We start from the raw sequence: 9,271 nt of genomic DNA on the forward strand, positions 1-9,271 counted from the left end.
AATGGAAATGATCCTTTTTGGTTAATAGACTTGTGAGCAGCCCAGGTATTTGACCCATTCACCAGCCGGCGAGAAAAGCATCTATCTGCCACCCCTCCCTCTCCATCGGGGCTCAAAAGGATGGCTGCTAAAACCGCTCTCCGCTGTCCAAAAAGGTCTATTTGGTTACTTGTCAACAGAGCAGATGTGAAAGCCGACATCTTTCTTGCAGCTCTGACCTCTTTCAAGGGCAACAGAAGCTTGGGCCTCAAAGTCTATTTTCACCCGTTTCAACTGAGGGCGTCTTGTTTTCTCATTGAGATCTGGCTGCCAAAGCCGATTTTTATCTCTTCAGTTCAGGGGTCCCCAAACTTTTTGAGCCTGTGAGCAGTGGCGTTGCTAGGGGGTGAGGGGGTGGCTAGAGCCCCAGGCACCGCTCCCTATGGTCGGGGGGGGGGGCGTATGGCAGGGCTGTGCTCCTCCACCACTGTGCATGTGAATGCTGGCCTCACCCCCAAACTCCAGGTGGAGCTCAGGAGCGGGGCCATCCAGGTGCCCCCCCCCCCCCGTCTCCCAAATGCCACGTTTGGGAGCAGCACGGGCCCATTTGGATACTGGCCTCAGCTCACCGGGGCCATTCCCAAATGTCCAGGAGTTTTCTCAGCCAGTGTTGGCCAATTGACCATGCCAGCAGGGGCTGATGAGAATTGTAGTCCATGAACATCTGAAGCGCCAGAGTTGGACACCTCTGCTCTAGAGGGTCGGACCAGAAGCAACAGGTTGGAATTGAAGCCCGTGGACCAGGCTTTCTCGTGAGGTGGTGGTCTTTCCATCTTGGGAGGTTTCTAAGCAAAGGCTGGATGGCCACCTGGCTGATTCCATGAGCTTGGGCAGACCACGAGACGGAGGGCAGGAAGGGATGTGCTCATTTTTAGACTTTTTACTGCATTATAATAAAATCAAGCATAGTAAATTAATCTCATGCAACTGGCACACATCCGCTAGTCATTCAGTTTTCCAACATCATTTCATCCTAATTCAAAAATTTTAAACATCTGATAATTACTGTAAAGTTCAGCAATTTCTTATCTATTATGCCCTGAATGTCTTAAGTTGCCCAGGTCATAGTTTAAAAGTTTTGGCTTTTTCTTACCTACCCAGGATATGGCCAATCACAACTTTGGGGTTTGGAAGGAATTTTCTTCCTGGCCGGATTGGTCAGGAATCCCAGAGGTTTCCTGCCTTCCTCTGGGCATAGAGCAAGGGTCACTGGGGGAACGGGGTGAAGGTAGCTGTGAATTCCCTGCATTGTGCTGCTGGTTGGACTAGATCAGTGATGGCAAACCTTTTCGAGACCGAGTGCCTAAATTGCAACCGAAAATCCACTTATTTATCGCAAAGTCCCAACACGGTAATTTAACCTGAATACTGAGGCTTTGTTTAGAAAAAACGGCTCCATGGCGTGCGTTATTCAGGGGTAAGCTTGGTGGTAGTCAATGGCTTTGCTTTGAAGCAACCATGCAACTCTTCCAATGGGTGAATCACGACCCTAGGAGGGTTTACTCAGAAGCAAGCCCTATTGCCAGCAACCGAGCTTACTCCCAGGTAAAGGATCACGCTTTAGTTCTTCACATGAAAATCAGTGGGGTTTAACAGCGCTTAACAGGGTTACCTACACTACTTCCCCAAAACTAGGTCTTAGGCTTAATGCTAATAATCGAGCCCAGCGGCCCAGGCCAGCCTAGATGTGTGTGTGGGGCACTCTGTTTGCGCGTGCCCACAGAGAGGGCTCTGAGTGCCACCTCTGGCACCCGTGCCATAGCTTCGCCACCACTGGACTAAGAACATAAGAACAAGCCAGCTGGATCAGACCAGAGTCCATCTAGTCCAACATTCTGCTTCTCGCAATGGCCCACCAGGTGCCTTTGGGAGCTCACATGCAGGAGGTGAAAGCAAGGGCCTCCTGCTACTGCTGCTCCTGAGCACCTGGTCTGCTAAGGCATTTGCAATCTGAGATCAAGGAGGATCAAGATTGGTAGCCATAGACTAGATGATCTTTGAGATCCCTTCCAGCTCCACATTTTTATGTTCCACTCACCCAACAGTCTATTTACAGCCCCATTTCCACACACACACACACACACACCCCATTTGGTAGGCATCTCCCTGCAGTAACCTTCATTCGTAAATTTGGCTGCAGTTTGTCTGGGGAGGTGAGGGGGGTGAGAGTTATTAAAACCATTAGGTCAGGAAGAAAAAAAACAGACCCCGGCTTGAACCAGACAAACGGTGCTGCTTGTCCAAAAAGCTTCTCTGGCAGGAAAGCTCCTAAGTACGCTGTAAAAACTCCAAAGCGGCAAGAGCGGAGACCAGCTGCCTCCGTCTCCACCTCCTGGCGCGCCTCTTGCCGCTCTCTGGCTCCTGATGGGATGCCTCAGGTGAAATCAAACCACTAAGACAAAGGGGCCGGCTGCCTCCAGTTTCCCCTGGCCAGCTGGGCCTGGTTTAGGCATCAATAAGTATCCCAGCACTTTTATAACCTCTTTTTTATAATGTGCTTCAAATCGCTTACTTAGCACAGTAATGGCCTTTCGCAGAACCGTTTGGCCCCGCTGATGGGCTAGGGAGAAAGCACGCCAGGTACCAAGTTGCCCTGTTGACTCAGACCGTTCACACCCCCTCCCTGCCAACTCTGACGGGCAGTGGAGCGCCAAGGTTTCAGGCAGAGGTCTTTGCTGAGATCCCAAGCAACAGCCCAGCAATGTCAGGACTCCAGCCCTCCCGTGCAGGCAAATACGCATCCCTGTCTGAAGTTGCTGTAGCCCCTAGAAAGGAGGGAGCAGGCGATATTCTGAGCTGCACAAGAAGTGTAGGCTAGGGCTGCCCGCCAGCAGATGGGCAATAATCACCCAAAATCTGTACCTAGCGGCTTAACCTGCTGAATGGCAGCCTGTATTTCACAAATCCTTTCAATAGAGGTCAATAAACTCAATGGAGTCTAAACTCATGTCTATATTTTCTCTAGGAAATGCTGACCTTGGTAGACCAACGCAGCATAAGGCACACATCTAGGGGAGTATTTGACTAAATTTGACTCCAGTTTAGAAAATGGTCACACAAGACTCACACACGCGACTGCAGCAGTGGTGTAGTGGTTAAGAGCAGGTGCATTCTAATCTGGAGGAACCGGGTTTGATTCCCAGCTCTGCCGCCTGAGCTGTGGAGACTTATATGGGGAATTCAGATTAGCCTGCGCACTCCCAACACACACACACTGGGTGACCTTAGGCTAGTCACAGTTCTTCGATGCTCTCACGGACCCACCCACCTCACAGGATGTTTGTTGTTGTGGGCGGGGGGGGGAGGGAATGGAGATTGTAATCCCCTTTGAGTGTCCTTACAGGAGAGAAAGGGGGGAATATAAATCCAAGCTCTTCTTCTCTATGTCAGTTCGTTCTTTTTGAAAATGCAGGATGGACACAAGCAGTCTTATGCCGTTACAGCTGGTATGGTTTCATATACCAGAGCCATGTAAAACATGACACAGATATTACAGTGTTATTAATTTTTGGGTCCCTGTTTATTTTTCTTGGAGGCGTGGCCAAGAATAGTTGAGAAGTATTTTGATTAGAGCATCTTAAGAGTTGTCTATGAAGTAAGTGCATGCCAAGGTTTTTATTTACTTTAAGGAAGGCAAAAGAACAGTGAAAATTATGTAATACTTGTATAATTTGTACTGTACATGTACTTTGGCCAAGATAAAGTATGAATCATGAGATCAAACCCAACCTGGCGGTTGACTAGCCAGGTACCTTATTGTGGAATACCAGATTATATTTATTTAAGTTTTGTGTGACCACTTTCTACATTGGAGTCATAATTTAGTCAAATATTGTATTTCTAATTGTGAGCTTATGTTATATTGAGTCTATTGACCTTTGGTGGAAGAATTTGCGAAATACAGGCTACCATAGAGCCAGTTAAACCATTCCATGGTAGCAAACCTATGGCACTCCAGATGTTCATGGACTACAATGCCTGATGGGAATTGTAGTCCATGAACATCTGGAGTGCCATAGGTTCGCCACCACTAGGTGCAAATTTTTGGTGATCACTTTCCTCCAGGTTGGGCCTGGAGATCTCCTGGAATTAGAATTGAAATCCAGGCAACAGAAGAGACCAGACTGCTGTCAGACTCTCCAACGTGGAAATAGCAGAGACCATAGGAAAGTCCAAAAGCAGTTTATTCCAGGTGATATAAAGAGTAACAATGTATAGCAGGATCTGAGCTAGAGAGCTCAGATCCAGGATTTATATCCTTTAACACCCCACCCCACCCCCGCCCCCGTTTTGCCCCACACCAAATGTCCATTACAGTTTCTACTACAAAGCTACAAAGAACCTGGGAACCTTTCACACCTCTTTGAAGATGGGCTGGCGCCAGGAGATTGCATAGAAGGGAAGAGGGAAACAGGAAAACAATTGCAAATCACACTCAGCAAGACATCAAGATACTAACAGGCATGGTACTGACAACTGCTTTGGACGGTGAATTCTATGGCATAATGAACCACTCCAAAATCTCCAGACATTTCTATGGTTGCCAAACTCCAGATTGCCCCACCCCTTCACAAAAAGCTGGGCTCCAAACATCCCAACAACTGCCCTATTGCCATGCTAACAAACATTTTCTGCCATCACACCCTCTCAGCCAATCCGTACAAGAGCACCATTGCCGTGAGTTCAAGATGGTCCCGTTCATTTGCCTCTGGAATCCAGTGGTGCCATCCCATAAGTGAGTTCTCACAGAAATGAAGGGGAGCCAAGCAAGAGCCAAATCGCATGGCTCACCATGAGAGCCAAGGAGAACAACTTGCCCATTAGATTCAGCCTCAAGGCTCCTGGCTGAGATGGGGGGGGGGGGGGAATCTGCAATATTCTCAGGAGCAGAGAAGTGACATATGCAGAGTTGATCAAAGGCGAACAGGCCAAGTTTTACAGCCTGCCGGGGAAACAACCCATCATATATTCTCCCGATGACAAACAGCCCAGCAAATAATTGAAGGCCTCGCAGAAACCAATGTTGTTACCTCAGCGTTATTGATTTTCATCAGACATCTTAATCTAGCGCATGACAAAACTTTGGCCGCTGCAATAAGCTATGGCTTTCAAGGAAAAATGATATTTATAAAAGAGGTTTATGGTGCAAGTTAGAGATCCTCCTGAAGCCGGGCGCCAGCTATAAATGAAGCAAGGAAACTGGACTTTTCCATCAGCCATCTTTCCTATTTGTTTTCTGATCCTTGGTTTCCCAGGTTCTAGTCCCGGAGGGAAAAAGCAGGGGGGAATTAAGGTGATTTGGGTGTATTTAGGAAACAAGGCAGTGGACTATAGTGGTTACAGTGACAGACTAGGACCTGGGAAACCCAGGTTCAGACCCCCACTCTACCACAGAAACTGGCTGGGTGACCTTTGGCCAGTCACACGCTCTCAGCCCTAACGCTGGCTAGTATTTGTAGGGAAGACCTCCAAGGAATGGTGGTGACACAGAGGTAAGCAATGGCGTAGGAGGAGGAGCAGTGGCGTAGGAGGTTAAGAGCTCGTGTATCTAATCTGGAGGAACCGGGTTTGATTCCCAGCTCTGCCGCCTGAGCTGTGGAGGCTGATCTGGGGGATTCAGATTAGCCTGTGCACTCCCACACACGCCAGCTGGGAAACCTTGGGCTAGTCACAGCTTCTCGGAGCTCTCTCAGCCCCACCTACCTCACAGGGTGTCTGTTGTGAGGGGGGAAGGGCAAGGAGATTGTCAGCCCCTTTGAGTCTCCTGCAGGAGAGAAAGGGGGGAGATAAATCCAAACTCTTCTTCTTCTCTGGACTCATTGTGTAGCAGACTTCTCTCCATGATACACCTCTGAAGATGCCAGCCACAGATGCGGGCAAAACGTTAGGAACAAGATCTACCAGACCCCAGCCACTCAGCCAGGAAAGCCCACAACCACCACCTGGCCCTATGGGGTTTTCAAGACAAGAAACAGAGGTGGGAGGCTGTAGCCTGCCCCCTGCCCCCCCAGCAGCTCTGGACCTTCTTAGTGGTCTTTCAACTAAGTACTCTTGTTTTATCTCTGCTTCCAGGTAGATATAAAATCTACTTATCTCTTCTCCTTGCAGACTGCCTTAAGGAAACCTCTCTAAAGGTGACCAAATTGTGCACTCTGACTCAGCTGATAAGGAACAAGATGCATCCATCCTTTTACTAACGGCCTCCTATTACTAAACTAAGCACTTAACTAAGGTTTGTTTTTTTAATGTTTGTGGGGGCCTTGGACTGTTAGGTTGACTGCTCTTGGATCACAATAAATTAAAGGAATAAAATGAATGAATACCCATTTTGGCTACTGCCAGTTTCTGAGCACAATTCTGGGTTGATATGGCACGCCTGAAAACACACCTTTGTGATTTGTGTCAGCAACCCAACAAGCCTCCTGAATCATCCAGCTGTTTGCTTTCTACATGTGTACACAGCACAGGTAAGCCTTTGGGTATATCCAGCATGGGTTCTTCTCATGTTCTTAGGAAGTTCTTCTGTAATTGTGCCTCTCTATTCTGCATTGGTCAGACCTCACCTGGAATATTGTGTGCAGTTCAGGGCACCACAATTCAAGAAGGATATTGACAAGCTGGAATGGGTCCAGAGGAGGGCGACAAAATGGTAAAAGGTCTGCAATCCATGCCCTACGAGGAGAGACTTAGGGTTTGGGGGTTAAGAGGTGACATGTGTCAGGACCACGCCTGTCAGTATCTTGATGTCTTGCTGTGTGTGATTTACAATTGTTTCCATTTCCCTCTTCCTTTCTTAGCAATCTCCTGGCGCCAGCCCATCTTCAAAGAGGTGTGAAAGGTTCCCAGGTTCTTTATAGCTTTGTAGTAGAAACTGTAGCGCACATTTGGTGTGGGGAGAAACCGGGGGGGGGGGGGGATTAAAGTATATAAGTCCTGGATCTGAGCTCTCTAGCTCAGATCCTGCTTTGCATTGTTACTCTTCGTATCACCTGGAATAAACTGCTTTTGGACTTTCCTACAGTCTCTGTTATTTCCACGTTCGAGAACCTGACGACATGATAGCCCTGTTTAGATATTTGAAGGGATGTCATGTTGGTGAGAGAGCAAGCTTGTTTTCTGCTGCTCCAGAGACTAGGACCAGGAGTCACGGGTTCAAGGTGAAGGAAAAGAGATTCCACCTAAACATTAGGTAAGAACTTCCTGACTGTCAGGGCTGTTTGCCAGTGGAATTTGCTGCCTCAAAGAGTTGTGGAGTCTCCTTCTTTGGAGGTTTTTAAACAGAGGCTGGATGAATATATCAAAATCAAAGGAGAGCTTTGATTATGCGGTCCTGTATTTCAGGGGGTTGGATGATGGCCCCTCTAGTCTCTTCTAACTCTATGATTCTAAGGCCCCGGCCTCTGGGTGTCCTGTTGTTGGACCTCCAGAGGAGCTGCTTGGCCAGTGTCTGAGAGGAGATGCCAGACTAGACAGACCCTTACTGGTCTGATCCAGCAGGGCTCCTCTTATGCTCTTCTTCTACCTCTTCTACTTATGCCATTGTTGATCCTCCAGAGAAACTAGTTGGCCATGAGGGGTCTCCTGGATTAGATGGGCCACTGGTCTGATCCAGCAGGACTCTTCTTATGCGGTTTCCATTTTCAAAGGCCCAATTTCATCCTAACCTTTTGGTTCCTTCCTCTGGTATTAGGATTAAGTTTTTGTCCCTTTTTTGTTGGTCCTTGGGGCACAAGGCCGACTGGTTTTCTCAATGTCCACAATTTAAGAACATAAGAACATAAGAACAAGCCAGCTGGATCAGACCAGAGTCCATCTAGTCCAGCTCTCTGCTACTCGCAGTGGCCCACCAGGTGCCTTTGGGATCTCACATGCAGGAGGTGAAAGCAATGGCCTTCTGCAGCTGTTGCTCCTGAGCACCTGGTCTGCTATGGCATTTGCAATCTGAGATCAAGGAGGATCAAGATTGGTAGCCATAAATCGACTTCTCCTCCATAAATCTGTCCAAGCCCTTTTTAAAGCTATCCAGGTTAGTGGCCATCACCACCTCCTGTGGCAGCATATTCCAAACACCAATCACACGTTGCGTGAAGAAGTGTTTCCTTTTATTAGTTCTAATTCTTCCCCCCAGCATTTTCAATGGATGCCCCCTGGTTCTAGTATTGTGAGAAAGAGAGAGAAATTTCTCTCTGTCAACATTTTCTACTCCATGCATAATTTTATAACTTCAATCATATCCCCCCTCAGACGTCTCCTCTCCAAACTAAAGAGTCCCAAACGCTGCAGCCTCTCCTCATAAGGAAGGTGCTCCAGTCCCTCAATCATCCTCGTTGCCCTTCTCTGCTCTTTTTTCTATCTCTTTGATATCCTTTTTGAGATGTGGCCACCAGAACTGAACCCAGTACTCCAAGTGCGGTCGCACCTTGGCTTTATATAAGGGCATGACAATCCTTGCAGTTTTATTATCAACTCCTTTCCTAATTATCCCCAGCATAGAGTTTGCCTTTTTCACAGCTGCCATGCACTGAGTTGACATTCCCATGGAACTTTGATTTGAAAGCCTCCAAGTTCCTGGAATCGCGTTTCCACTGGCCAATGCTGGAAGATCCGCCCTGCTCAGACCTGGGCTGACAGTCAGAAGACGCCCGGGGTCATCATCTCTGCAGGCCAGGTCCAGTGGACTTTGCAATACTACCAGCACCAAACGGGTCACAGGCTCCGCTTTCCCCAATGCTGCTTTAAACCCTCCCCCCTACTTCACCTGCCCCCTTTTATTCCACTACTTCTGTCCACGTGGAGCTTCTAGACCCCCTTTTGAGGGGTCTCTTAGACCTCAAAGGGCTGACTTTTTAGAAGGAAGGTGGACTCAAATGATGCATTCAGGATGCAGGGAGAGGGGTGCAGAGGAGCATGACGTTCAAGGATGATCAGGGGCCTGGAGAAGAAGAAACGGAGGGAGGACACGATTGTTTGCGTGAAGTATTTGAAGGGCCGCCACCCTTCAAGGAGGGCACGGAGCCCCCATCCCCGTTGGCAGCAGAGGACAGGGCTGGCAAGGACAGGTCTCACCGAAGGGCGGGAAGGGGCCCTCAGGACACCAGCTGCCCAGGGAGGGCCCTCCAACTGCAAATCAGGCCTCTGGTCTACCAAGGTCAGCATTTCCTACTCTGGCTGGCAGCCGTTCTCCAGGTCCTCACAGTCCCCGTTTACCCGATCCTTTTAACTGGAGATGGGG

This window comes from Sphaerodactylus townsendi, linkage group LG07, assembly GCF_021028975.2.
Source record: "Sphaerodactylus townsendi isolate TG3544 linkage group LG07, MPM_Stown_v2.3, whole genome shotgun sequence".
Taxonomy (NCBI): Eukaryota; Metazoa; Chordata; class Lepidosauria; order Squamata; family Sphaerodactylidae; genus Sphaerodactylus; species Sphaerodactylus townsendi.